This window comes from Harmonia axyridis, chromosome 3, assembly GCF_914767665.1.
Source record: "Harmonia axyridis chromosome 3, icHarAxyr1.1, whole genome shotgun sequence".
In the NCBI taxonomy this organism is placed as follows: domain Eukaryota; kingdom Metazoa; phylum Arthropoda; class Insecta; order Coleoptera; family Coccinellidae; genus Harmonia; species Harmonia axyridis.
Window position 1 is genome coordinate 61,517,019 of NC_059503.1, and position 27,490 is coordinate 61,544,508.

Here is a 27,490-nt window from a genome sequence, read left to right on the forward strand (position 1 = left end):
AGACTTTTCAAAAGCCAATAACTTTCAAAAAGTGTCACTTTATATGTCAAAATAAGCAAAAATGAATTATCCTAATGTATACCTGAACATACTTATGGTACGCATAGAGTACACCAACTGAAAAACATTAGTATAACACTAATGAGTTCTCATTTTCTTCACTCGCCAACAACAAAACCCATATATCCAAAACTAAAAAGTCTCTCCTTATCAGACCACAACCGAACTTGGACGGGCGTCCGTAGCAGCATCCGCGTCTTAGCCAATTGAAAAATCAAGATCATTATCTCAACGAAAAACGTCCACTTCCATTTCTATCCAACATTTTCTCCATTCTCCTCACCATTACCTTCCCGAACAACTCAATCAATATTCCACATGGCGGAGAGCCTGTACCAGAAAAACGGAATGTTAATTCATGGCTTATAAATAGATAGAGGGCGCTATAGTCGGCGACGGGTTGATATAGCCATACAGAAAGGTACCGAAGAAGTACGACAAACAAGCTGTGGATGAATTTTCAAAAACGGCCAATAAAAACACAGCCAGTAAAGGACACATGCGAAGACACTGGTACCAGTAAAACACGTTCGTATGGGACTTTGGCCGATGCGTTGGTAAGGTGGAGAAGAGAGGATTGTACTCATTAAACGGTGCATTTGATGGTTTTTAGACGGCAGTGGCGTTTCTACTTCGAAAATGATTTTTAAATACAGTACAAAAATTGACAAAAGCATTATGTTAAGTCAGGTTAGGTTTGCGCGCCGCGTAATTTTTACACGTAATTCTGCATGAAGATTTTGGGTTCAGTATTTTTTATTCAACCTTCAGAAATTAAAACATCCTGGGCTGTGACATGCCATGAAAATATGACGTTATCCTTTTCTGTAACAATTTTCTCGATAATCTAATACCAATTTCAAGCTTCTTACAGAATTTTATTTTGATCGCATGACCAGAATCACTTGTAGAAGAATAGCGAATAGTTATTTATAATACAAGTGCAGAAGGCATTGATATTCTTCCACGAGTTCAAAATTCAAAAACGAGCCACGAAGTGGCGAGTTTTGGAAGGAACGAGTGGTAGAATGAGCCTTCTGTACGAGTATTATACATTATTTTCTCTAATTCATTGCATTTTCATTGAAATTAATGAAATATTTCCATAAAATTAATTTAGTGATTTTTGCATTGAAAAATGTTAGTTGGCAGAACTGATTTCTTTAAGGCAATTTGATGAATTGACAGATAAAGCCGTAGCGGAAAGTTCGGAGTGCCAACATAGAATAATAAAATATAACCATGAAAACTGTGCGTTTCTGATATATTCTCGCACGATTTTGTTCTACAAGATGTGGAAGAATGAACGGAATAACCACAGAATTAGAGAAAAGAAATTACCTAATATTTCCAAGACTACAAAACTGAGTTGAGAATTGAGATTTTGAGTGTTGATTCGCATAAAATGCAACCATAGAAATTATACAATATGATACCATTGAATATTCTTATCTCGGGATAAAGTCACTTCCATACCACATTTGCTCATCAGAATGATCGGAACTTACGTACGTAATTTATGTTTAAACGTGTGGGACTTTTGCGCCCTCTGCGAAGAGGTTCAAAAATATACAAATGAGTATCGTTCAAAATAAATTTCCTTCAATGCCCACGGGGCTCTTCGTAATGCTTAGTTCTATTGTTATGATAACTAACAACCTTTGTAGAAATTCCTTTATGAAGTTGCTCTCAAAACTCTTGAAAAAGCGCAAATATACCCCAACCGATTAGTCAGAAAATCCTTCTATTACGATCAATCGTCCACCGGATACAAGCGCCCAATAAATGTAAAACAAATCGAATCATTCGGTAACCGTCAGTAAATTGTGCCAATGTTTCTTTTCAAAAACATAAACATATTAAAATGCCACAAAAAGCGATATGTAATCGAAATTTTTCGTCATTTACCCACTCTCAGATTGGGATATGTGAATGTATAATAACCTTTATATCACAAAGATCAGGTTAGGTTTATTGGGTAGCTCGTGTTCTCCAAATACCGGGTCCCACATTGTTATACCCTTCATCAGGTAATTCATTCTTGAGGATTCCCCCTGAATAAAAACATACACTTTGTCAATTTGAAAAGGTACCACCTAAAGCAAAAGCATAAAAAATGCAGAACGAGGCAAACTTTAGTTAGGAGAGAGACATTTTATTTGGTTGGTTCCAATTATGTTTTTCAACCCTGTGAGCGTGAAGATAGCAACTCCTAAAATCTCAATGGAGAGGGGTGTTGTGGGATAGCTTGTATTGAAGGTGATTGGATGGCCTTTTCAAAAATGACATACACTTGACTCTTATGTGAGTTCTTCCGAAAAATAAAAAAAAAGAGTGAGGCAATGGCAAACAGATATTATATTTGCAAGGAAAATGAAATGTTAAAAGAGGACCCAAAAGGCCACCACTCTGCCCAGACTTGACTTTAGAATTTTTCCTCTAGTGACATTCAAATCGGTTGTGAATAAAACACATTTCTCCAAAATGTTGCGAAATTCAAGTCGAAATTTCCCATTTTTACACGTCAAGTTTGTGATGGTCGACCGACCCTTAATGAACCCATGCTGAAAATCCGAGATTCGACATTTCACGTGAGCGGAAACAATATTATATAATAATCTTTCGAATAATTTACTGAAGTTGTTCAGAATAACAATAGGTCTAAATTATAAGGAAACAGTGCACAGACATAGTCTAAAAATGAGGGTCAAAGGTCTAGCCAGAATAACCGCGCAGTCTTTCAACAGGAAAGATGGAATTCCGTCTGGCCCCGAAGTCATATTTGCCTTACATTTTTTGAGGGATCTGAGTACATCGTCCTAAAGAATAGACTGTGTGGAAGATATGTCGGGGGAATCATTATGCTGATAGTTGGAAGAAACAATGAAAGTCGAATTAAAAAATGATGCAAACGCATTGACTATGTCTTGAGGAACTGATAATTGCCGATTTTGGTAATTCATAGAATCAGGAATAGATGCGTTGCCCCTAATGGTGTCTTCACATTCTTGTGGAGATGCCTGAAGATATCTTAGAAATTACTATCGCCGGTTGACTCATATTTGCGTGAGTATTTATTTTATTCTTTCAGCTCACCAATAATATCACCTGAGAACCAAGGCGGGTAAGAGATCTTTTTTCAGACAAGCAGGGTACTCATTCCGAGAATAATGTTATGTGAGTCTGCTGTCCAAGAGTTTCATGAGCGCTCAAAAGCTCCTGACTTTACGTCGAGGCTTCTGTTGCGTCAAGTGAACTTCACACAAACTTTACGGGTAGTTGAATATTCAGAGATACGCATTTAGGTCGGAAAACCAACCCCAGCAGGTACAGCGGGGGCTAAAAATAGAACAAGAGCATCCTTGGCGCCACATTGGCGCTACATATGGTCATCCTGAAGTCACATCTTAGGGCAAGGAACAAAGACGTGTACCAATCAGGGACCTGGATTGCGCTTTGGTATGCAAAATACAAAGCGACACTTAACATCCCCAGGAAATCGGGGTACCATATTTAGTACGCTCGTAGCTGTTACCTTGTAAACACATAACTTGTACAGCCAAATTCAATTTATTAGTTAAAAAATCCGGTGTTTCATTATCCCAATTTAATAGAATTACAGTTGATCGATTCAACCAAAAACAGCTTCCCCCGTTCATCGATCAGTTCTCCAACATTTTTTAACACAGAGTGTTACCTAACGCCATCACCATTGACGTCTTTTCTCGGTACCAAACCTTTCGTCAGCTCCCCCGGCAAAGGTGAATCGGTTCCCAGGAATGCTCTCTGTACCGGCTGACCCGTCCGCAGCGCCATTAAGTAGATTGCAACTGTTTTCGATGTGCTCACTTTGATTCTCCATTTCTTGAAGTTACAAATTGATACACTGCATCTATCTATATACAGCTGGTACCTCATAGTGCAACGAGAGTTCCTAACACGTCGGGACTTTTCTCGTTTATCGATCACTTCCCCAACATTTCTGAACAAAGAGTGTTTTACTGGTACCAGTGTCTTCGTCTGTGTCCTTTACTGGCTGTGTTTTTATTGGCCGTTTTTGAAAATTCATCCACAGCTTGTTTGTCTTACTTCTTCGGTACCTTTCTGTATGGCTATATCAACCCGTCGCCGACTATAGCGCCCTCTATTTATTTATAAGCCATGAATTAACATTCCGTTTTTCTGGTACAGGCTCTCCGCCATGTGGAATTTTGATTGAGTTCTTCGAGGAAGGTAATGGTGAGGAGAATGGAGAAAATGTTGGATAGAAATGGAAGTGAAGGTTTTTCGTTGAGATAATGATCTTGATTTTTCAATTGGCTAAGACGCGGATGCTGCTACGGACGCCCGTCCAAGTTCGGTTGTCGTCTGATAACGACAGACTTTTTAGTTTTGGATATATGGGTTTTGTTGTTGGTGAGTGAAGAAAATGAGAACTCATTAGTGGTATACTAATGTTTTTCAGTTGGTGTACTCTATGCGTTCTATGAGTATTTTCAGGTATACATTAGGATAATTCATTTTTACTCATTTTGACATATAAAGTGACACTTTTTAAAAGTGATTGACTTTCAATAGTATATAACATTACTAGCAAGGTAAGAGGGTTTTTACTGGCGAATGGAGGATATAATTGACGAGCCGCAGGCGAGTCAGTTACCTCCTTGAGCCAGTAAAACCCGTTACCTTGCGTGTATTGTTTTATATTTTATTTGTTTCTCATTTGTAAAAAGGTTAGATAAATTCCAAAAAAATCTCAATAATTTGTCTCAAATGTCGTAAGCTATCATAGACATATATTTATATAAGTCTATGTAAGCTATGGAAGCGTTGCCATGAACATGTCTGTTTATTTTTCTTTACATTTGTTTTGGCGAAAGCGAGAATGAATGTACCAAAAGAAATTATTGAGGCAGCCAGTAGTGTAGCTTCAAGTTTATTACCTGCAAAATCAGCTTCAAGGTACGAGCGAGAATACGACGACTTCAAAAAGTGGCAAAACAAAAATAGTGTGATTGGGGTAACTGAAGATGTTTTGTTGGTCTACTTGAATCAACTATCAGCTAGATTCAGCCCTAATACTTTATGGGCAAAATGGTCTATGCTGAAAAGCTGCTTGGAAATGAAAGAAAATGCCCCTGTTCGCAGGTTTGTTTTCCTTAAAAAATTTATTGAAAAATATGACGTTTAGTTGTCATTTGCAGATTTCAAAAGGTAATAGCGTTACTGAAACGAAAAAATGAGCGTTATACGCCAAAAAAGGCCAAGGTATTAAGTAAAGAAGAGGCTGAACTTTTTCTTTTAGATGCTCCTGATGACCAGTGGTTGCTGGCGAAAATTGTAACAATATTTGGGATTTTGGATGTTGTCGATGTGACGAAATTCTCTCCTTAAACATGAATTATGTAGAAGATATGGGAAAATACGTTATTGTGACATTGCGGCAAACAAAAAATTCAACAACAAGAAGATTCACCATAACCGATGATGGCTGCAGCTTCAAGCCTTGCATGTTATACAGAAAATATGTAAATCTTCGGCCTTCTGGAACAGAAAGCCTAAGATTTTTTTTGACATACCGACATGGAAAGTGCATTTCCCTTAATGCTGGCCAGCACACTATTGGTGGTATCCCAAAGCAAATAGCGAAATATTTAGGTTTAAAAGACCCAGAGTTATACACCGGCCACTCTTTTCGCAGAACTGGAGCCACTATGGTTGTGGATTCGAGTGGAGATATTTTAGCACTAAAGCGTGCAGGAGGGTGGAAGAGCATCGAAATTGCAATGAGTTATGTAGATGATTCGGTCAACAAAAAAATCGAAGTGTCTAGCAAATTATTTGGTAGTAAGGAGAGTACAAATGTTCTGCAGTCCTCGAGTTCAGCAGTTTCTGAGTCAACAGATGGTTCATCATCATCAGTATCAACTCTTTCATCATCAAAAATCTGTCTTACTGGATTTCCAGTAACAATTTTGTTTTATCGTCATATATGTTGAAAATCATGGTACAATTGTTAAATAACAATTGTACCATGATTTTCAACATATATGACGATAAAACAAAATTTTCTAATGTAAATAATACTACTAACTTGTAAAAATTTTGCAAGTTAACTGTCAGTTTTACAAGTTAGTGACTTGATAAAATAAACTTTCTTGATTGATATTGTGTTTTTGGAAACTGTCGTTTACAAATGAGAAACAAATAAAAAGTATTACTGTTCGTAACTGAATAGTTGCCATCACCATTGACGTCTTTTCTCAGTACCAAACCTTTCGTCAGCTCCCCCGGCAAAGAGGTGAATCGGTTCCCAGGAATGCTCTCTGTACCGACCCGTTCGCAGCGCCATTAAATCAACCATCGCCGCGGCCGTTTTCGGCGTAAGGCCGCGGCGCTTGGACCCGTAGACCACCCATCCTAGCGCGCTACGGGTCTTCGCGGGGGGCCGTCGCGACCACCGTCCAGAAGACGGCCGCGATGTCGTCCGGATGTTTTCTGGGGGGTGAGGGGGATCGTATATGGGCGTAGCGATGGGCGGACGCCCGGTCCGACAACGCGTCGCCTACGGTCGGACCTTGATTTCGGGTATTGATCGGATATTATTAATCGAATATTTCGTACCGTCGGATTTTTGACGGAGGGGACTCTGGGTCCCACAAAAATCTCTCTATTGAATGAAAACGAGTTTTTGGTTTTTTGTGCGCTTGTTCACAGAATAGATCGTCTATTATTTAATCACAATGTCTTATGAATAAGGTGTATAAAAAAATAGAAATAGAAAGAATTACAAGAAGGATGACAGTCAGGAACACAAAAGACATTAATAATAATAATATAATAATAATAATATGATTTATCAATCCCAATATGTAAATTATGACTCACAATATATAATATAAAATATAAAAAAATAGGATTAAATGGCCATTACATTCAGCTTCCCAAGTTAGACTCAGGTGCTGTTGGGCCTTGATTCACATAGTTACAGCAACAGTACAAAAAAAGAAAAAAATACAAGCTATACAGAAGAAGAAACAGGCAATACTAAAATCGCAAAATTTAAGGAAAACAAATCGACAGGATGAAGACATTAGTTTGTACACATATTGGTTTCCAGTTATCACAGGAAACGAACAGACAAGAGAAAGTGGACATCAGGAAAGCAACATAAGCCTCTCCTTGTATTTCTCCTTAAAAAAAAGCGCACGAAGGAGCGAAATCAAAATTCTGCCTTCATTGATGACATGAGCGATTCTATAGGTAAATGATTTTTTAAAAAGCTGTTTTCTATGCTTAGGAACGGTCAGCAAACCTCGCAGTCGTAATGTTCTGCTATGAACACTTTCCCTGAAATTCACTCGATGCATCAGATAGTCAGGAGTTTTTTTCTTCAAAAATTTATAAAAAAAACAAGCCTCATGGTAGAGCCGACACCTATGCATATTCAGTCAACCCGCTTCCGTCAACTTATGAGAAACTCCCTGTCTACGTGGAATGCCATATATGAATCTCAAACATGGGTTTTGGAGTATTTGAATGCGTCCAGTATTATACGAGTTCAGCGCGGGGCCATACACAGTATTACAGAAACTCAAATGTTACAACTATAAGGACTCACAGAGCATTATCTTTGTGCTCCGGCTGAGGGAATGTCTGTGTGCATAAATCTGCTTCAAGGACGAATAGGCCAACCGAAGCTTCCAGTTGATATGCTCGGTGAACTGTAGCTTGTTATCAATAACTAAACCCAAGTTCTTTGCAGAGTTCTTTAATTATATTCCAACATTGCCAATCTTCAATTTCAAACTCTGCTGAAGCTTTAGTCTCACATTATCAGAGCAAAATAGTAGAGCCACTGATTTATCGGCGTTAATCTCCAAATTATGCCTTTTCAACTCACAAAATAAGATGCTGAGATCAACATTCACGTTCTGGTTGGCTTGGTAAACGTCAGAGGATAATCACTTGGTGCCAGATCCGGACTATAAGGTGGATGCATTAGAACCTCACAACCAAACTCCCAGAGCTTCTAGTGGTCCACATTTTCGCTCCTATTGGCCGAAACTGTCCGCTTTTGGGTGATTGCTTCCTTCAGACAGTTCAATTGATGACAGTACAGTTCTGAGTTAACAGTCGTGCCGTAGAGGAGCAGCTCATAGTACATAATACTCTTTCAATCCCACCAAACACACAGCCAAACTTTCCTGCCCGCCAATCCTAGCTTGTCCACCGTTTTCGCCGGCTAACCCCGTTTCAACCACGACCGTTTTCGCTTGACGTTGTCGTAAAGAACCACTTTTCATCACCAGTCACGCTAGACTACTTTCTGTGGGGCTATGTAAAGTCATTGGTCTATGTGGATAAGCCACAAACCCTTGACCATTTGGAAGACAATATTCGCCGTGTTATTGCCGATATACAGCCACAAATGTTGGAAAAAGTCATCGAAAATTGGACGTTCAGATTGGACTACATCCGAGCCAGCCGTGGCGGTCATATGCCAGAAATCATATTTAAAATGTAATGCCACAAAATTATCTTGCGGATAAATAAAATTCATGTCAATCGATTAATCCATCGTTGTTTTATTGCAATTTAAAGTTCTATAGATCTAAAAAAACACCCTTCACGTTGATGTCATGTATGCCTATATTAGAAATAAAGCCATATTATTATTATTATTATTATTATTATTATTAAATTCGAACAGTAACGAAATAAAAACATCAAGCTTCGCTAAAACTACCCCCGTAAATCACCAACTGAACTCTAAGTCTCTAAATACCCTCACTTCAACACAAATCTCCAAACGACACCCTTCTCGTTCCCGAATTTAATTAGGCGGACCGTTTCGCGAGATCGTCCCGGTCCGTGGGCGCCGCCCGCGACCACCGACGCCCGCGTCCGCCGGTCGTCTATTGACTTTGGCGAGCGGTCGTTTAGGGTTGCACGGAGGGTAGCTTTCTTGTCCGTGCGGGAAAACAATTGCGTTTGTCGTTTGTTTCGGATGCTGCAGCGACGTGCATCAGTAAACTCGGAGGGTGGACGACGACGAGAGATGGATCTTTAGAGAGAGAGAGATCGTTGAGTTATTGTTGTTTGAGTTGTGGGGATCTGTTAGCTGCTGGATCCGGGGGTTCGGGATGTTTAAAAACGACTTGTCCCCTAATGAAATTATCGATAAGCCTGGTTTGCAGAGAGGATTCGAGTTAGTTCGAGTGTGATTTGAAATGATTTTGAGAGCCAAACATCAGGACATTATCTCTCGCTGGATCCTTCGGATCAAGACTCATACTTATGTAATTATTTCTCCCTAAGACTCCCAAACCTTGAAGGAGGTGTTAGTATCGCTTATTTGATGTCGATTAAGTCATATTCATTGACAACCGAGAATCAACAGTTTCCGAGATATTTGAGTTCATGTGTTTTCTAAAAAATTCATTTTTTAGAAAACAGTTTTTTCTTGGTTCACCAAGTTCGATTTATTTTTTCGATTATTTTCATCAGAAAATGACAAGATATGTAACAGGCCAATTAAAAAGTCCCCAGTGTACCATAGTCAAACACATTTTTCTGGCAAAATTCGATTTTATTATTCAACGTAGTTGCTTTGGAAGGCGATTCAGCGATTATAGCGATCTTTCAACTTTTCGATACCATTTTTGTAGTACGATTTGTCATTCGCTTCGAAATAGGCCTCACTTCCGGTGATTTTTTCTTCATTGGCGTTTTGAGAGAGGAAAAAGTCGCTGGGGCCCAGATCTGGCAAATACGGTGGATGCAGATGCAATTCGAAGCTCAATTCATGCAATTTTGCCATTGATTTCATTGATTTGTGACAAGGCGCATTGTCTTGATGAAACAGCAGCTTTTTTTCTTCAAATGGGGCAGTTTTTCAACGATTTCATCCAATAACGCTATATAATAATCGGTGTTGATGATATGGCCATTTGGAGGTAATCAATGAATATTATACCTTGCGCATCCCAGAATACTAATGCCATAACTTTGCCAGCTGTCTGTTGTGTTTTTTCTCTCATTGTATCCGGTTCATCGTGTGCAGTCCACTCAGCTGTCTGTCGATTGGACTCCAAAGTGAAATGATGATGCCATGTTTCATCCATTGTCACACATCGACACAAAATTGAGGTTTATTGTACTTAAACTGCTTCAAACACTGCTCAGAATCATTAACACATTGTTGCTTTTGATCGATTGTGAGCTCGCGCGGCACCCATTTTGCACACATCAGCTTTGTCATGTACAAATGTTCAGGAATAATATAATGTACACGTTCAGATCATATCTTCACAATGTCTGCTTTCTCGATCAACTTCACTTTACGGTTATTCAAAATTATTTTGTGAACTTTTTTGATTTTTTCGTCGGTGACAGCCTCTTTTGGGCGTCCACTGCATTCGCCGTCTTCGGTGCGCATTTCACAACGTTTAAACTTAGAAATCAATAATGATTGATTTTCCTGGTGCAGACCCCGAAAACTCTTCATCAAGCGAAGATTTTGCTTCAACTTTATATTTTCTCTTCAAAAAGCAATATTTTATCAGCACACGACTTTCTTTTTTTTTTCATCTTTTCTCAAATAACAAAAGTAGCTACACTCACAACGCAATATCTCACAAACTAATGGTCGGACTGCTGTCAAATTTTGACACGTATCATTTGAAGGTTGGTACTAACTACAAATATTATGGATTTAATACTAACACCGCCATCTGTGCATCATTAGTAAATTCTCATAAAAATTAGCCTGTTGCTTTCGAATTCCACAATTTATGTATGACAAAATTATTTTAAAAAGTTGCCAAATTCCTTCTCTATTTCCTAAATAAGATTTCGTTGGAATGCATGCGCTGGTTTTGTTTCAGCAGATTTTGATTTGAAAGCGGAAAAAAGCAAAGAGGGAAAAGTAATGAATTGAATATTTCTTCGTTGCAATTAAACTCAAAATTCCAGTAGAAAATTAAATCATAAATTATGTTCGAAATGACCTCCACCATTCCTCATACAAGGACGTGCCCTCTTTTTTCTATCTTCAGTTATTACTTTCCTCCTGAAATTTACTTTCAATCTTCTCGTTGCTTTGTCTATTAACGGTGTTAGATCCGGCGTTCTCGCTGGCCACGAAAATAATCCAAAATTATACTCAAATTTGGTCAACGTAGAAAAAATTTACAAAAAATGAAGGTGAGAAATATTTCAAAAATCACAAGAACTCAAATATCTTGTAAATTGTTGATTTTTGGTTATCACTAAATATGGCCCAAATGACAGCAAATGAGTCATACTTACACGTCCTCCAAGGTTCACGTCTACTTTTTTATGTCTACCTTCAAGATTAATAGTCAACTTTATATGTCCGCTTTGTCGCCCCTTGTTTTGCCATCTGTAATTTTTGCATTCGTCATCGATATACAGTTACCCCATGTTTTCAGTTTTTTGCATCATACATCACGCAATTTCAGAACTGCAGTTGTCGAATGTCGAAGATTGGACTGAGTATCACATAACATATCTTTCATCTTTGTTGAAAGAAAAAGGAACCAATGTAGAAACCTTTTCAAAGCGATATTTCAAAGTAGAATTGCTTCGTTCAAAAATGAATTTAAATCTAGTCAAGTCCAAAACTACTTATATTCAAATCAACGGAGTTAACAATCCAACTGATTCAATCGAAGATTATTTCAGAAAGAGTATTTTCATTCCATTGTTGGATAATGTACTGGCAGATCTCGAATTCCGTTTCACTAATGATGTGATATAAATAATTTAATTCCCTCCATTGTCGTTGGATTAGAAGCAAATATGATTCCGCTTTCAGGGAAAATGCAATGAAATTCGTATTGAAATCAAAAAAATTAGTATCGTTTCTTGTTTATGGGAATTCAAGTTCAGATCAACAATGGGTCAGAAAAGAATGGTAGGATTAGCCTTATTATACATCCGTAGGGAAACTGAACTTTATATTGAGATAGAAAGGTTTGCGATATGAAGTTGATGTGGAGGTCCTTGGAATTAGTATCATAAAAAGCACAAAGGAAAAAACTTTATAGGAGTTAATGATTTTATCTCTCTTTCACAACTTTTTTTTTGAGTCATTAGTTTGTAGACTTGTTATATTTATGTTGTTTCTGTTTCTTTTGATTTGAATGATTTCTTACAGGAAAATTTTTTGATTTTTTTCGAAATTTTCCTTTTTGTGGACATATTTATTTTTGATAAATAATTGATGTGTACTAGACAAAATATGTTTTTTGATTACCTACCTCAAGAAAGATCCATATCCTATTTATTAGGTCATGGGTTTTTAAATCAGAATTTTTTACAAAATTTCCTGAAAAAGTTGGTTTCCCAAAGTAACACCTGAGAAAAGTCACTTATAATCCACACTTAGCTCTTATCGTCACATCGTTATATTTTCCAAAGAACTGAAACCTGCCGCATTAGGGAAATTGACAAAATGTCAACGAAGTTTGTAGTTCATTTTCTCTTGAAACCTTTTGCCAATTTCAGCAAATATATTTATAATTATAGCTTTGATAACTGTACAGTGCATCCCATTTTGGGTGAGACAGCCAGGTTTCTCGCTTGTTATTTAAGATAGAGCCTTGGGGTTTTCACGTTCCTGTCCTACTTTTTCGTGAAACTCAAGTTGGTCTAATCAGATTTTGCATAACTGTTTCCGTTCAAGAGATACAGGGTGATTTTGGAAATTGATACTTTTCGGACCCCTCCTTTATCTCCGAAGTTAGTAGAAATAATGCTGAGGTAAAAACTACATCTGAATCAGAATTCTGCGTAGAATCCAGTGGCGTACTCAATTTTTTTTTTCGAGGTATGGTTTTGAAGATTCAACACAAACCTATATTTTTTTTAATGGAACACCCTGTATATTTTTACTTCGTTGGATTCGTTATTTTTTCTCCTTCAAAATGATGTATGATACTATGTAGGTAGGACGTTCAAAAATATAAAAAAACACTAAAACATCGAATAATGATGATTTTTTTGTTAATGGGTCATGAATTTCCCAAGTTTCAATAAGAGGATTATTACTTTTGATTTTTAAAAAGTAGTAGGTCATTGATGATACAAACATTCTTGTTGTTATTATGGCTACTATGCATTTGGCAGCATTGATTTATCAAGCAAGCATTGGGAAGAAAAAACCAATCTGATCTAGCTGTCATCGCAATGAATTATTATTATTATTATTGATTCTTTTTTTATATGAGAATCCATTGCCCATTAACAAAAAAACCATCATTATTTGATGTTTTAATGTTTTTTTATATTTCTGAACATCCTACCTACATAGTATTATACATCATTTTTAAGGAAAAAAAATAACGAATCGAACGAAGTAATAATATACAGGGTGTTCCATTAAAAAAAATATAGGTTTGTGTTGAATCTTCAAAACCATACCCCGAAAAAAAAAATTGAGTTCGCCACTGGATTCTACGCAGAATTCTGATTCAGATGTAGTTTTTACCTCAGCATTATTTCTACTAACTTCGGAGATAAAGGAGGGGTCCGAAAAGTATCAATTTCCAAAATCGCCCTGTATGACTTGAACGGAAACAGTTATGCAAAATCTGATTAGACCAACTTGAGTTTCACGAAAAAGTAGGACAGGAACGTGAAAACCGCAAGGCTCTATCTTAAATAACAAGCGAGAAACCTGGCAGTCTCACCCAAAATGGGATGCACTGTACATACAAAAACATTTGTTCAATATTTAACTTCCGCTCTACTTTTATCACAGAAAGTTATTGACTGGTTTACATCTTTCGGAAAAATTGGAACATACTATATGGTCTTTGTTTCCATTTCTACTTCTTCAATCCTTAACTCGGCTAAAAGCACATCGAAGTCGCCAAGTTACTCAATCAGCACAGCGCGTTAGTTTTTCCCCTGCAACTCTCAAGGGAGTTGTTCCTCCTGAATCCGTATGAAGCAATAAAGTTTGCATCGGACCAGAATACAGATAACCATATAGCTACTGCCTCGAAATGGGCGAGACGCAGGTCTATAAATTAAACTGGTTTTTCTGTGGCCAGTCTCATAACTAATCATTCTTGAAAGTTTAAAAAACCGAAAGAATCAGTCTTTCCATGTTTTCATCTATCGGAACAAGTTATCCATGTCTTTTCACAGGTAAAAGGCAGTAAGAATCGAGTTCATCGTGAGCATTAAAAGTTTCGGGACAGAGCTGGACTAGGAAGCGAATAGATCAATGGTACCTATACCTATAAGAAGAAAAATATGAAATGATGAGAAATATTCTATTACCGATTTAGTGTATTTACTTTCCAGTTTGGAATCTATCGAGGTGCTGAATGTTAAGTAAAACTCCTCCATCAGAGGATAATAGTTTTATAAAACCGAAATTGAGCTGTAGTGGCAACATGCCACTACACATCAGTATCATTATCCCTTGTATATTATCTCCTGAGTAATTCTTATTTACGCATGCGCCACATACACCGTATATATATATATATATATATATATATAGGGTGTCCCGTAAAGACCACGGCAAACGGAGAGATAATGTAGATCAAAAGATAACCCACCTGCTATGACAAAATTTCCATTATAAAAGTCTTACCGTTTTCGAGATCCTTGGTACAGGAAGACTCGTCGCTCCAAATGATCTTATTAAAAAAATCTGGATCTGCATGATGTTTTCGCAGAATTTGCCGGCAAAATTGAATTTCGTTGAGGTGAATAATTATGCCAGTGATATTTTCGCACGTAAACAATTGCCATTGTTCACTAGGTAATGCAACATCGAAGATTTCTTAACAGAATTGACAAACTTGATTTTGTCAAAAACGTACCCATTTGGATAAAAACAGCCATATATTTTTTCTTTGAATAACAAATGACTTGTGTGATACCTTTTTGAAATCACTATCAAATAGACAATTTATTGGTGTAATGTGCAGCAGTAGCTCAGTACATTTTGGTTCCAATACGATGGGTTAAACTTCACGAACAAAATAATTCACTACCAGAATTTCCAATGAAAATATTTCTCATAGCCCCCCTTTAAAATGTTCGGAGGATGTTTTTAATGATGTAATGGTTGAAATCATTCTTCAGCAATATTTTACTGAAAAAATTGAACAAAGAGGTGTAAAATTGTACCAACCGTGAGGACAAAACTATTGAAAGGGGCAAAAATTCATTATTTTCCCAAAAAAAAATATATCTCGAAAACGGTGAGTCTTTTATAATGGAAATTTCGTCATAGCAGGTAGGTTATCCTGTGATCTACATTATCCCTCCGTTTGACGTGGTCTTTACGGGCCACCCTGTATAGAAAATTTGAAATTCTTATTAAACCTATCGGACTATGAAAACGCGAAATATTAAGATTCCGCTTATTTCACTATTGCGCATGATCAAGGAATAACGTAATCCGAATGATCACTCATTATCCGATCCGAATATCCTTATCAATTGTCACCATCATCGGACAAGCAGAGCAGAAAAAGAGAAATCCTGTCAATTTGCATACTTAAGCTTACCATTTTCTGAAAAAGTTCAATTTTGTATGGTAACATCTACAATCATACTGAATTTCATCAAAATTGAATAAAAATAATAAAAGTAAAGGCTGCTACACAAATGTGCGGACATAGTTCGAAAGACCGACAGTCAACATACTGACAGAGCAATAGACTTTACCTTCGGTATACTCGAACGCAAAATGCATAATTAAATACCCTAATAAAACGAATATAACATTAAAACATTCAAAACCAAAATGTTTTAGTGGTTTCATCCATGTTGATTGTTGGTAATACTGGGTGTACACCTAATTATATGCACACTGTATTAGGAATATGCATCGAATTTTGTTCTAAGAAACTTATTCATAATTTCAAATTGGTAATTATGAGGTTATCCCATTCTTGTAAATTATAGGTATCAACTTGATGAGTACCATTATTAGCGTCCAATTGTGTATATATCATGATATCAAAGTGGTTTCATATAAAACGATCATTCAGAAAAATTGAAAAAAAAATCGATATAGCGCTTTGTATAATCATATTATTAAAAAATTTTATGACCCCGACGTGATTTGAACACGCAACCTTCTGATCTGGAGTCAGACGCGCTACCGTTGCGCCACGGAGTCTTCGATATATATATGTAAACTGACGTATCAATAACCTATAATTGGATATGTATGATTTCCATTCCACATGAAATTGAATAGAATTTTGTATGTTACAAGTGAAAGTGAGATCGTTCATCATTCCTACTCGAAAGAAAATTTTTGGGTACAACCCTTATCTATTTTTTTTGTCTCAAAAATGAGTGTTCAAAATACGAAATTTTGATCCCATAAAGTTATCATTAGATAACATAAATTGGAATTCTTTTTGAATGAGAATAATTGTAAATATAAATTATAAGGTATCTACTCAATTTTGTGTGCCTTTACTCACAGTACCTACCTATAGTTCATTTTTTTCAAAGAAGCTACCTATTTATTCGTCCGAAAATATAATTCTAAATTCCAATGAGAAAAAAAAAGTATAAATTGAATAAATTCGCAAATCAATAGATCAAAAGAAACCTATATCAAAAGTAGTTGATTTTTATAATTATTTAATATTCATACATTATATCTCGTAAAAACTTTTTTGAATATAGGTAGATCAATTTAAATTTTATAATTCAGAGTAAATATAGTTTATTAGAGTCAGTGGGTATAATCAACCAGTGGCGGATCCTGGGGAGGTGAAGGTGTTTCCCCCCTTGATTAGATTGAGAACACTTCGTCATCTTCGTCCGACGCAATTTATGTGGAAAAAAAAAGAAAACTTTCAATATTTTATACAATTTCATCTGTATAATTTTCATATGAATCCAGTACTGTGCGCTTCCTCCTGGAAGAAATCCGGGATCGGTCACGGTTATCAACCACAAGATAAAATTTAATTTTCGTAAACAATACCTTGCCAAACTATCAACTATATCAGAGAGTTAGAGAAATACATAATTTCCGATTCTCCTTGGTGGGGATATTACTTCTGGCAACAATATCATAGTAGCATATGTATATAATTTTCTGTCATGTAATTTTGGTTAGGTCTCAGAGTGAAACATATAGATACGCAATTTTGAAGTTTTTAAAATTGGTGAGTTTGAAATATACAATAAAGAAAAAAAATTGTTAGGGTTACCCGCCTTTGAAAAAGCAAAATCTATCAATATTTTATGAATTTTAATTTTTTTAAATTATTACTCACAACTTTTTCCATTTCTTCTCATCAATCAATGGAGGGGGGTTGTGTCCGCAATAATCCCCCTCTCTCGTTACGCCTATGTACCTTCTGCCAAAGAAATTTCCCTTATGTTCAGATTATTCAGTAAATATAACCTGAATTTTTCTGACAGGCTTTTGCAATGATTCTTATCGGTTGATGAAATTTTGAGTGTGATTACTTAGTTGTAAAACTTTTTCAACTTCTAAATAAATAAATAAAATAAGCGCAAAACAATTTGAAGAATTATCTACCTACAGCTAAAACAAACAAAATGTATATAATTTTTATTTAACAACATTATTTGTCTTCAAAAATTAAGCAAGTACTCAGAATTTTTAATTTGCATGGCCCGATAGTTGAGGGGTAACGACTCATCAATATTTAATTTATTCTCAAAATATATTCACTGTAGAAGAGACAAAAAACTTAAGACGCAGATTGTTGCTAAATCCATTTCATCTCCTCGTCTCTGTTAATAAATTTAAATATATTCATTGCAAGAATCAGTATTTTCTAATAATAAATGAAATAAGTCATTATTTATGTGTTTTTCACTTTTTTGAAATATGATATCAAACAAATATTAAACCTTTTCAATTTTTTTTTTTTTGGATTTCTGATTTAATGCAGTGTTCAAGGTTTTGCACAAGTGAACAAAGATATCCCATATTCTTCTGAAAAATATTATTAAACGCTTCTTATAGTGAAATGATACAGACGACATCATGATACATATGTTGGGGGAAGAATCGAATACGGTTCTGTTTCATCGCCAGGTCCATCTCTTAATGAAATGGTCCATTGTTTATCGAAAATGTCATGTCGTTGTATAAAAACGGAGCCGCTTTGATAAGACATATTTCAGAAACTAGCGCCGCGATCAGAACCTGTTAGCTTTTCCTTTTAATTCGAGAAGAGTCGAAATAATTGTTTGATATAATAGCAGAAGAATAAATATTATCGTAATAATGCATCATATGGTAGATAACTGCACAAAAATAGGACATTTATGATTGAGGGTTCAAACGTTGTAATGTTTTTTAATCTCTTATTTTTATATTTAAATTATATTATTATTATTATTTGAGATTGAAAACGTTGTAGTGTTTGCACTTTGTTACCCTTATTCATTAAACTATTGTATTTATTTTAAATTTTTTTAAAATTATTTACTGTCAATTAGTTTCAAATTTAATTTCTCACATATTTCTTTTTTCCGATATTATTTATATTGTAAATTTAATAATAGTTGCAACGTATTTTGTAACTGGGTATATACCTTTAAAAAAAATAACCCTTATTATTATTATTATAAACTAATTTCAATTTCTTATCAAACCAGAAAATCATCAAAAGTTTCAGTTTGACATGGCAAATAATACAATTGTCTATCTTTGATAATCTTTGAATCGCAGATAATTGAAATATTCGGAGACTATCAATGTCTCCGTATTCAACACCGTATTATTCATTCAACATTTTCAAATTGATAAATTAATGTTGTTCTTCAATTGTAATCAAAGGAAAAAATCTTACGGTGTTAAATCCGGAGACCTTGATGGTCAACGAATATTTAAATTATTTCAAGTTCACAGGTTTGGTGGGGAATTTATATATCATGATATATTTCCTTGAAAAAGGAAAAAATGATTTTATTTCTTGAGGAAATTTCTATGGTTTACATCTAAAAAAACATAAGTTTGTAACGGGAGTTTTTTTTTTCGAGGTATATAACTTTTAATTGTCATAACTGTTCAAGATGACGACCGATTCAACACCTGTCAAGTAATATATTCTTAGTTTGGTTCGGCAATTCATCTTGAATAGACTCACGCCTGAACAACGCTTGCAAATAGTGCAATTTTATTTCGAAAATAATGGTTCTGTGCGGAATACGTATCGCGCACTACGTCCATTTTATCGTCGACAAAATCGTACATCAGAGCAGTTAATTTGATTAACAATGGAACGTTTTCGCAGCACATTCACTCTTATTGATAACTCGCATCCCCAGAGACGCCGTACGGTGTGTACAGAAGAAGCTATTGCTGCTGTAGAGCGTAGCATTGAGGAAGACCCGAATGAGTGTATCCGCCATCGAGCACAGGAATTGGATCTGTGTCCATCCACTTTATGGAAGATTTTGCGGAAGGATCTTGGTTTGCGTGCTTACAAAATCCAACTCGTGCAAGAATTGAAGCCAAACGATCATCAAGTAAGGCGTAGCTTCGTCGAATGGACCCAAAATGAGATTGCCTTTGTTCCCGATTTTCATAAGCGAATTTTGTTCAGCGATGAAGCGTACTCCTGGTTGAATGGCTACGTCAACAAACAAAACTGCCACATTTGGAGCGAAGCTAATCCTCAAGTGTATGTCGAAACACCGTTACATCCAGAAAAACTAACTGTTTGGTGCGCCTTATGGGATGGTGGAATCATTGGTCCGTACTTCTACAAAAACGATGATGGCCAGAACGTTACAGTCAATGGTGATCGGTATAGAGCCATGATTCCTAACTTTTTCATTTCTGAATTGAACAACCATGATGTCCAGGAGCTGTGGCTCCAACAAGACGGCGCAACATGTCACACAGCTCGTGCCACAATCGATTTATTTCAGCTGATATTTTTTCCATCGTTAATGGCATACCTTCACCTTTACAACCAATTAAACATCCATTGATTTTTTTTGGGATATACTCGTTTTTTTTATATCAAAATGAAACATCTTATTACAAAACTCTTTTTTGCTATATAATCAAAGTGTGTTTGTTTTTGACATAAGTACATCTTTTCCAAATACTTTGAACCAACAGAAATAGTGGAAAAACCACCACGTCAATCTGGGATATCTATCTGCACCAAGCAAGTAGCGTATATCGCAAATATAACCAGGGGGATCTCCCACGGTGCTTAACGAAAAAAAAAATCGACTTAAGTCTTCGGCGATAACAATGCGGACAAGAACCGGAGGACTTGTCGGTCGGAGGCCGGTGAAGAACTGCCGTCAAGTTTGCGACAATCGCAGGGCCGTTTAAATAACGGTGACGCGAGAACGGCCATCATGTTTTCTATAATGTATGAACAACACCTCCGTTGTTACCATTCAAAGTTAATTAGAATTTACTATTAACACGTTCTGTTGAACAAGAGATCGGTTTTCCCTCTGGCTTTGAGCGGTCGATTGGGTGGCGTAACGTTTGGACGCGAGGATAATTGATGGCCTTGTTTTACTGAATGAAAACTGAACATTTCTACAATGGGATTCAACGTCAAATATACTCTAGGTGGTCCAACGAAAACATAACACCTCGATTTTTCCCCGATCGGACTCATCCTCATGAGGTATTTTCTAAGACTGGAATGCCCTGTGAGGAATCCAGTTAGGAGGTGTAGTATATTTATTTTATTTATTTATTTACTTCTTTATTCTTGACCTTTAATACAGTACAAGTCCTGGTGACAAGGCCTATTTAACAATATACAAAATATAATACTATAAAATATACAAAACAACAAAGTTAAACTAAACAAAATAAATCTTTCAGGTACATCTCAAGCTTAATATTCAAGTTTTTTTAGTTCTTATATACTTTATTTCTGGTGGTATTTGGTTAAATGCTTCTATTGCTCGGTAAATTGGGGAGTCCTGGGCTTTCCTTGAAAACCTGAGTTCACTTCTGTTGGTACCTCTATCTCGGGTGTTATGACTATGCACATTTACTGTTGTAAATCTATAATTTGACTTTATATAATTGTTTGTCATGCCATGTATCAGTTTAACTTATTTCAATTTCTTTAGGTTATGAATGTCCAAAAGTTAAGTGTCCTTATATAATATTGATGTAGGTGTTAACATGTCATAGTTGAATAATATTTTTATAGTTCTATTTTGGAACACTTGTAGCCTTGCTAATAAGATCAAGCTGTGATAGATCTTTTTTTTGTGTTGTATACTGAACATTAATGAGCATCTTCTCAGTGAACCCACCACAGGAGTTACCCTACGTATCATGTGTTCTATGTGTTTTTTCCAATTCAATCTTTCATCAATATACAACCCTTGATATTTGTGCTGTTTCACACGATCAAGTGAAATATCATCAAACGTGACTTGTATTTCATGGAATGGATTGTTCTTCTGCCTTATATACATATATACAGTCTTGTCTACATTTATGCTCAGTCTGTTATAACGCAGCCAGTCAGAATAATAAAGCAGATCAGCATTGATAGTCGATTTCAGTTCCTCCAAAGATCTTCCTCGAACCCATCAGATGTACATAGAGCAAATACAGCAGTGGGCCTAATACTGAACCCTGAGGGACACCCATGTTAACTGAGCGCCTTTTACTTCTTTGTTTATTGATACTGGTGTAAGGAATTTGATTTTTCAGGTATGCTTCAAGAAGTCTATAAGCTGTCCCTTGAAATCCCATCCTGTACAACTTCCTCAAAAGTATATCTACATTCATAGTATCAAACGCCTTTTGCAAGTCTATAAAAACCAGTACAACATAATTACCCTTGTTAATTTCAGCAGAGACGAATTATAACAGATCAACCGCAGCACTTGATGTACTACTTTCTTCTTGGAACCCATACTGATACTTGTCAAATCCAAATGTAGCATTCACATAATTTTTTATTCTTGTCTTTATAGGTCTATAATTTGTTATTTGTCTTGAACCATTTTTGTGCAAGGGGATTATTTTCGCGATCTTCAATTGCTCTGGAAACTGTCCCGTAGTAAGGACCTCATTGACAAGCCTAACGATGGTGTCAACCACAACATCAAGCAAGTTGACTAAATCTGACCTCGTCACTTCAGCATCACCGGCTGCGTTCCATTTAATGCATTTGATCACTTTCACTACTTCAATCCTGTCGCACAAACTCAGTGATTTTGACTCAGTTGTCTCCTGCTCAGGGAATTCTTTATTTTGCGTTTGATTTATGTTTGTAGTTAGTTTCTCTCCAATTGTGGCATAATGTTCATTGAATTTGTCAGCGATAACTTTCTCATCTGTAATAACAACATCATCAACCTCAACATGTGTCACACCGATGCCGTGATCCCTTGAACCCTTATTGTGGACCAAACGATTCAGCAGATTTTGTATCTTCTTCGGGTTATTCTCAGCTTTTTGGAATTCTCCATTCGTCCATTCTTCTTTCAGCTGCTAAGACAGATTAGTCACATTATTCTTGGCTTTTCTGAATTCTTGTTCAGATCTTGTTCAGATATTCTAGCTGAGATTCTGATACTTCTTGAATCTCGCAGTCTCAGAGATTCGAAGAAACTTTTTGAAATGATTCAACCCAAGAAGATTCCGCCAGAGTATTTCTCTTTCTATGTTTGCCTTATCCTGAAACTCTTTCTTGTATGTATATTTGCCTATAGCACAAAAATGTTCCAGGCCAATGAGAGGAGTTTGTGCCCTTTTTTTGGCAATTATGTTGACCTCTTCACTTCCTTCAACTTCAGAAAGGCCGAGAACACAGACTAAAAAGACCTTGTTATTCTTGACTCTTTCGTTGAGTTTTCTACGGCACTCCAATACTATCTTAGAATCGATGATATATGGGCACAGAGCTTTGATTGCAGCCTGACTATCAAATTGTATCACATTTCTTGCTAGGTTAATTTCCGCACATCTTTCTATTGCATTCTATTGGTTTTGATGATAGTCTCTGTATTTTCACGAATCTAAAAAATGATCTTGTACTTTTCTGAAGATACGCAGAAATTAATGTTTTCTAGTCAATCCATACTCACCTAGTCCTATTCACATCTGATAAGAGTATGTACCGGGTTTTTCACCATAATTTGACCACCCCCCCTTAACTTTGTTACTGGAAGAGGTACAAAAAAATGTTTTCCACAAAAGTTTAACAAAATCGACTAGTGTTTTTTAAAATGATGTCACAAAATGAAACATATACACAGTGGGCAACATATTGATAGCAACTTAATTTTCTTAAATGGAACACCCTGTACATTTTTCTATATTTGACTAGCTCTTTTTCCCCTGATTTCGAATATATAACATATGTTTGGTCTATCTCTCTTATTCTGAGTACCACAGAGTTTCAATTTCTAAGAACCACCTGTAAAAGTAATCAATAATCAAGTGGAAGGCTGCGATAACTCAAAATGCCCTTTTTTGAGTTATCTCGTTGGCTTTATTATTTTTATTGTGCTCCACTTAAAGCGAAAATATTTAAAATTTTTCCTCTTCTGTGTAGTGCATATTCGATGAAAATTTTAATTCAATAACAGACGTATGTTTTATATCGTAGCCAACGAGATAACTCATTTTGAGTTATCGCAGCCTTCCACTTGATAATAATTGATTACTTTTGTCAGGTGGTTCTTAGAATTTGAAACTCTGTGGTAGTCAGAATAAGAGAGATAGACCAAACATATGTTATGCGGTACTGATGATCCCTAACAAGGGTGAAACCGGTATATCGCTACTCTCCCTTGATGACATGCATTCTCCTTGGTTTACTTTCTATTATGATTCCTATCAAATAGCGTGGAAATCTTCTGTTTGACAATGGTTATGTTGATGGCATTTTTGTTGATACATTAACCAGATAGATAATTATTATCGTATGATATTACACACTTGGAAATAGTATTCTTTTTCTTTTTATATTTTCGATTAGATTTTTGTTGAAGACTTTTCAAGAACTCCATTCCTATCGTCAAATTTCCTTGTCAATTTCATCATTAATGCATAAAGGTTTACGTGACTTTAATCTGACAATTCTAGATTAAGCTCACATGGTGCAAATACCGCGAACAGCGAACTCCCATCCAGTGATCAATCACCGCGTTCACCGCGCATGCTCGAGCGTCTGCTCATCGCGGACAATCGCTAGATGTCACCCGTTTTTTACGAGTGTTAATTTCCGACATGTCTCCGGCAATTGTCACTCTTTCTACGTCCAAAACCGACGCGGTGTCATCCATAAATCGGCGAAGAACAATCGGCGATACTTTCAATGGACAGGAAACTGTCAGAGTTTCTCGGTGTAGATACCTCGCAGTCAATTTTTCACGGAGCGATAAATCCGAGAGCGCACTGGACAAAGAATAATTTTCGATGTAATCCTTTACTTAATTGAACAGAATCAGACTGTTGTGTTCATCAAGAAAATCAAGGCAATAAATACGTCGAGTTCGTGCGTAGATATGCATTTCCGTTGATTATCCACGTATTGCTCTTTTTTGTCGAAACTTTCAATTTTATTTATTAATTTTTTATTTTTAGTATTTCATTTAATTGAGGAAGAATGGTAATGATATTATTAAAAAGCTCAAGACGAGATAATTATGTAATAATAATAATTTGAAATGAAAACAAAAATATAACGAAAAAGTGAAAAAAAGTCATACAATAATTTGAAACAATACAGGAAGAGCTTTGAACTATGATGTTTATAGATAAAGGGTGTTTATATGTTGATTATGGGTAACCCTTTAAGTCCAATCCTAGCAGAAATATTCATGAATAATTTAGAAAACAAAATTCACTCTAACAATAACACAAAATATTTCCTTTATTGGTTTAGATATGTAGACGATATTATATGTTGCTTCAAAGGTACAAATAGACAACTTTCTTTGTTCACAGAATTTATCAATAACATTCACCCAAGTATCAAATTCACTTCTGAAATTGAACATAACAATTCTCTCAACTTTCTTGATTTAATAATTACCAGAAATAATAACTATCATAGTTTCAGTATTTTTAGAAAACCTACACATACTGATACTACCATCCATGCTACTTCTAACCACCCGTTAAACCAAAAAATGGCTGCATACAATTGTATGATCCATAGATTAATCAATATACCTATGAATCATGCTAATTTTTGTAAAGAATTAAATTTAATTAAACAAATAGCTGTGAATAACTGTTACAGTCCACATGTTATTGATCAAATTTTGAGGAATAAACAAAGAAAGCAAGCTTTGAGTCTAACATACCCTAAGGTAAATTATGGTATTGATACTAAATTTTTTTCGTTAACTTATGTTAATAATATTTCTGAAAAGATTGCTAAATACTTGAAAACAAAATTCAATTACACAATATCCTTCAAAACAAGTAACAACTTAGAGATGTTCATTAAAAACAATAAAGACAAAACAGATAAAGAAACTAAATCCGGTGTCTACAAGTTAACCTGTAATGATTGCCCTATGGTTTATATTGGACAAACAGGAAGATCGTTCAATAAAAGGATAAAGGAACACCAAAAGAGTTATACATCTGATAGTTCGTTTTCAACCTACGCGAATCACTTAAAAGAATGGGACCATACCTTCAATAATAACTTTAAAATTCTTCATTTAGAAAACAAGAGCTTAAGACTAACACTCTTAGAATCCCTGGAAATAAACAGGTATAATACCCAAAATATTCTGTTGAACGAACAAACGGATGTAAACTCATCCCCTTTATTGAATTTCTTCCGATAGTTTGGAAATCCCAGGCTGTAAATGGTCCAATATAACTTTGTAATTTATACCCTTTCGAATATTTTTGTGTCAATTTTGTTCCTATATAAGATTCCGAAAACCTTTGTACTCTTATCAGTTCAGAAATGTAGCCTGATGAAGCCACAGTGTGGCGAAACAATTGTTGCTAACAATTAAATAACATAGTGGAAATTACTTCGTTTTATTTTATTTATTTTATTGATAAAGGGTGTTGTTTTTTAGAGCTATAGAACTTTAAATTGCAATAAAACAACGATGGATTATTCGATTGACATGAATTTTATTTATCCGCAAGATAATCTTGTGGCATGACATTTTAAATATGTTTTCTGGCATATGACCGCCACGGCTGGCTCGGATGTAGTTCAATCTGGACGACCAATTTTTAATTACTTTTTCCAACATTTGTGGCCGTATATCGGCAATAACACGGCGAATGTTCTCTTCCAAATGGTCAAGAGTTTGTGGCTTATCCGCATAGACCAATGACTTTACATAGCCCCACAGAAAGTAGTCTAGCGGTGTTAAATCACAAGCTCTTGGAGGTCAATTCACAGGTCCAAAACGTGAAATTAGGCAGTCACCAAACGTGTCTTTCAATAAATCGATTGTGGCACGAGCTGTGTGACATGTTGCGCCGTCTTGTTGGAACCACAGCTCCTGGACATCATGGTTGTTCAATTCAGGAATGAAAAAGTTAGTAATCATGGCTCTATACCGATCACCATTGACTGTAACGTTCTGGTCATCATCGTTTTTGAAGAAGTACGGACCAATGATTCCACCAGCCCATAAAGCGCAGCAAACAGTCAGTTTTTCTGGATGTAACGGTGTTTCGACATACACTTGAGGATTAGCTTCACTCCAAATGCGGCAGTTTTGTTTGTTGACGTAGCCATTCAACCAGAAGTGCGCTTCATCGCTAAACAAAATAAAATGGACGTAGTGCGCGATACGTATTCCGCACAGAACCATTAATTTCGAAATAAAATTTCACTATTTGCAAGCGTTATTCAGGTGGAGTCTATTCATGATGAATTGCCAAACCAAACTGAGAATAAATCACTTGACAGCTGTTAAATCGGTCGCCATCTTGAACAGTAATGCCCACTTAATGTTATATACCTCGAAAAAAAAACACCCGTTATTAGGGGATGGGGTAATTACCCCAATTACTTGAAAAACTAAAAGTTTGGAGTGCTGTTCAAAAAGTTTTGCAACTTTCAGAATAATGAGAAGATAGTTTACATCATTGCGTATCACAGCATTTAACTGACATAGTTGTAATACGTACGACTTCGATAAGCTAGGCTATCAAGCTGTCATCATCGCTGTAATAATCTTCCAAACTGGTAATTCAGAGTGATGTTTTCAAAGCGATATTCAATCATTGGAAAATTGAACCAATTAATTCGTACCGTTGGTTTAATCGCTGAATGTTTATGGATTTGAGACTAATCATATATTATTGGTATTATCCCGAACAAGGATTGATTTATAAGCGTTATTTTTCGCGAAGTTTTTGACTATTGAGTTGTTGAAGAACCTCTACCTATACCCTTGTATAAAAATTATAAAGTAGGTGAAATAC

At 35.8% G+C, this 27,490-nt stretch overlaps 1 non-coding gene across 1 annotated transcript; it reads right to left on the bottom strand.

The window, feature by feature from the left end:
- Window positions 1–16,165: 16,165 nt before the first annotated feature.
- Trnaw-cca lies at window positions 16,166–16,237 on the bottom strand. Its single transcript has one exon. It is a non-coding gene; the product is annotated as a tRNA-Trp (tRNA).
- Between the last annotated feature and the right edge of the window lie 11,253 nt (window positions 16,238–27,490).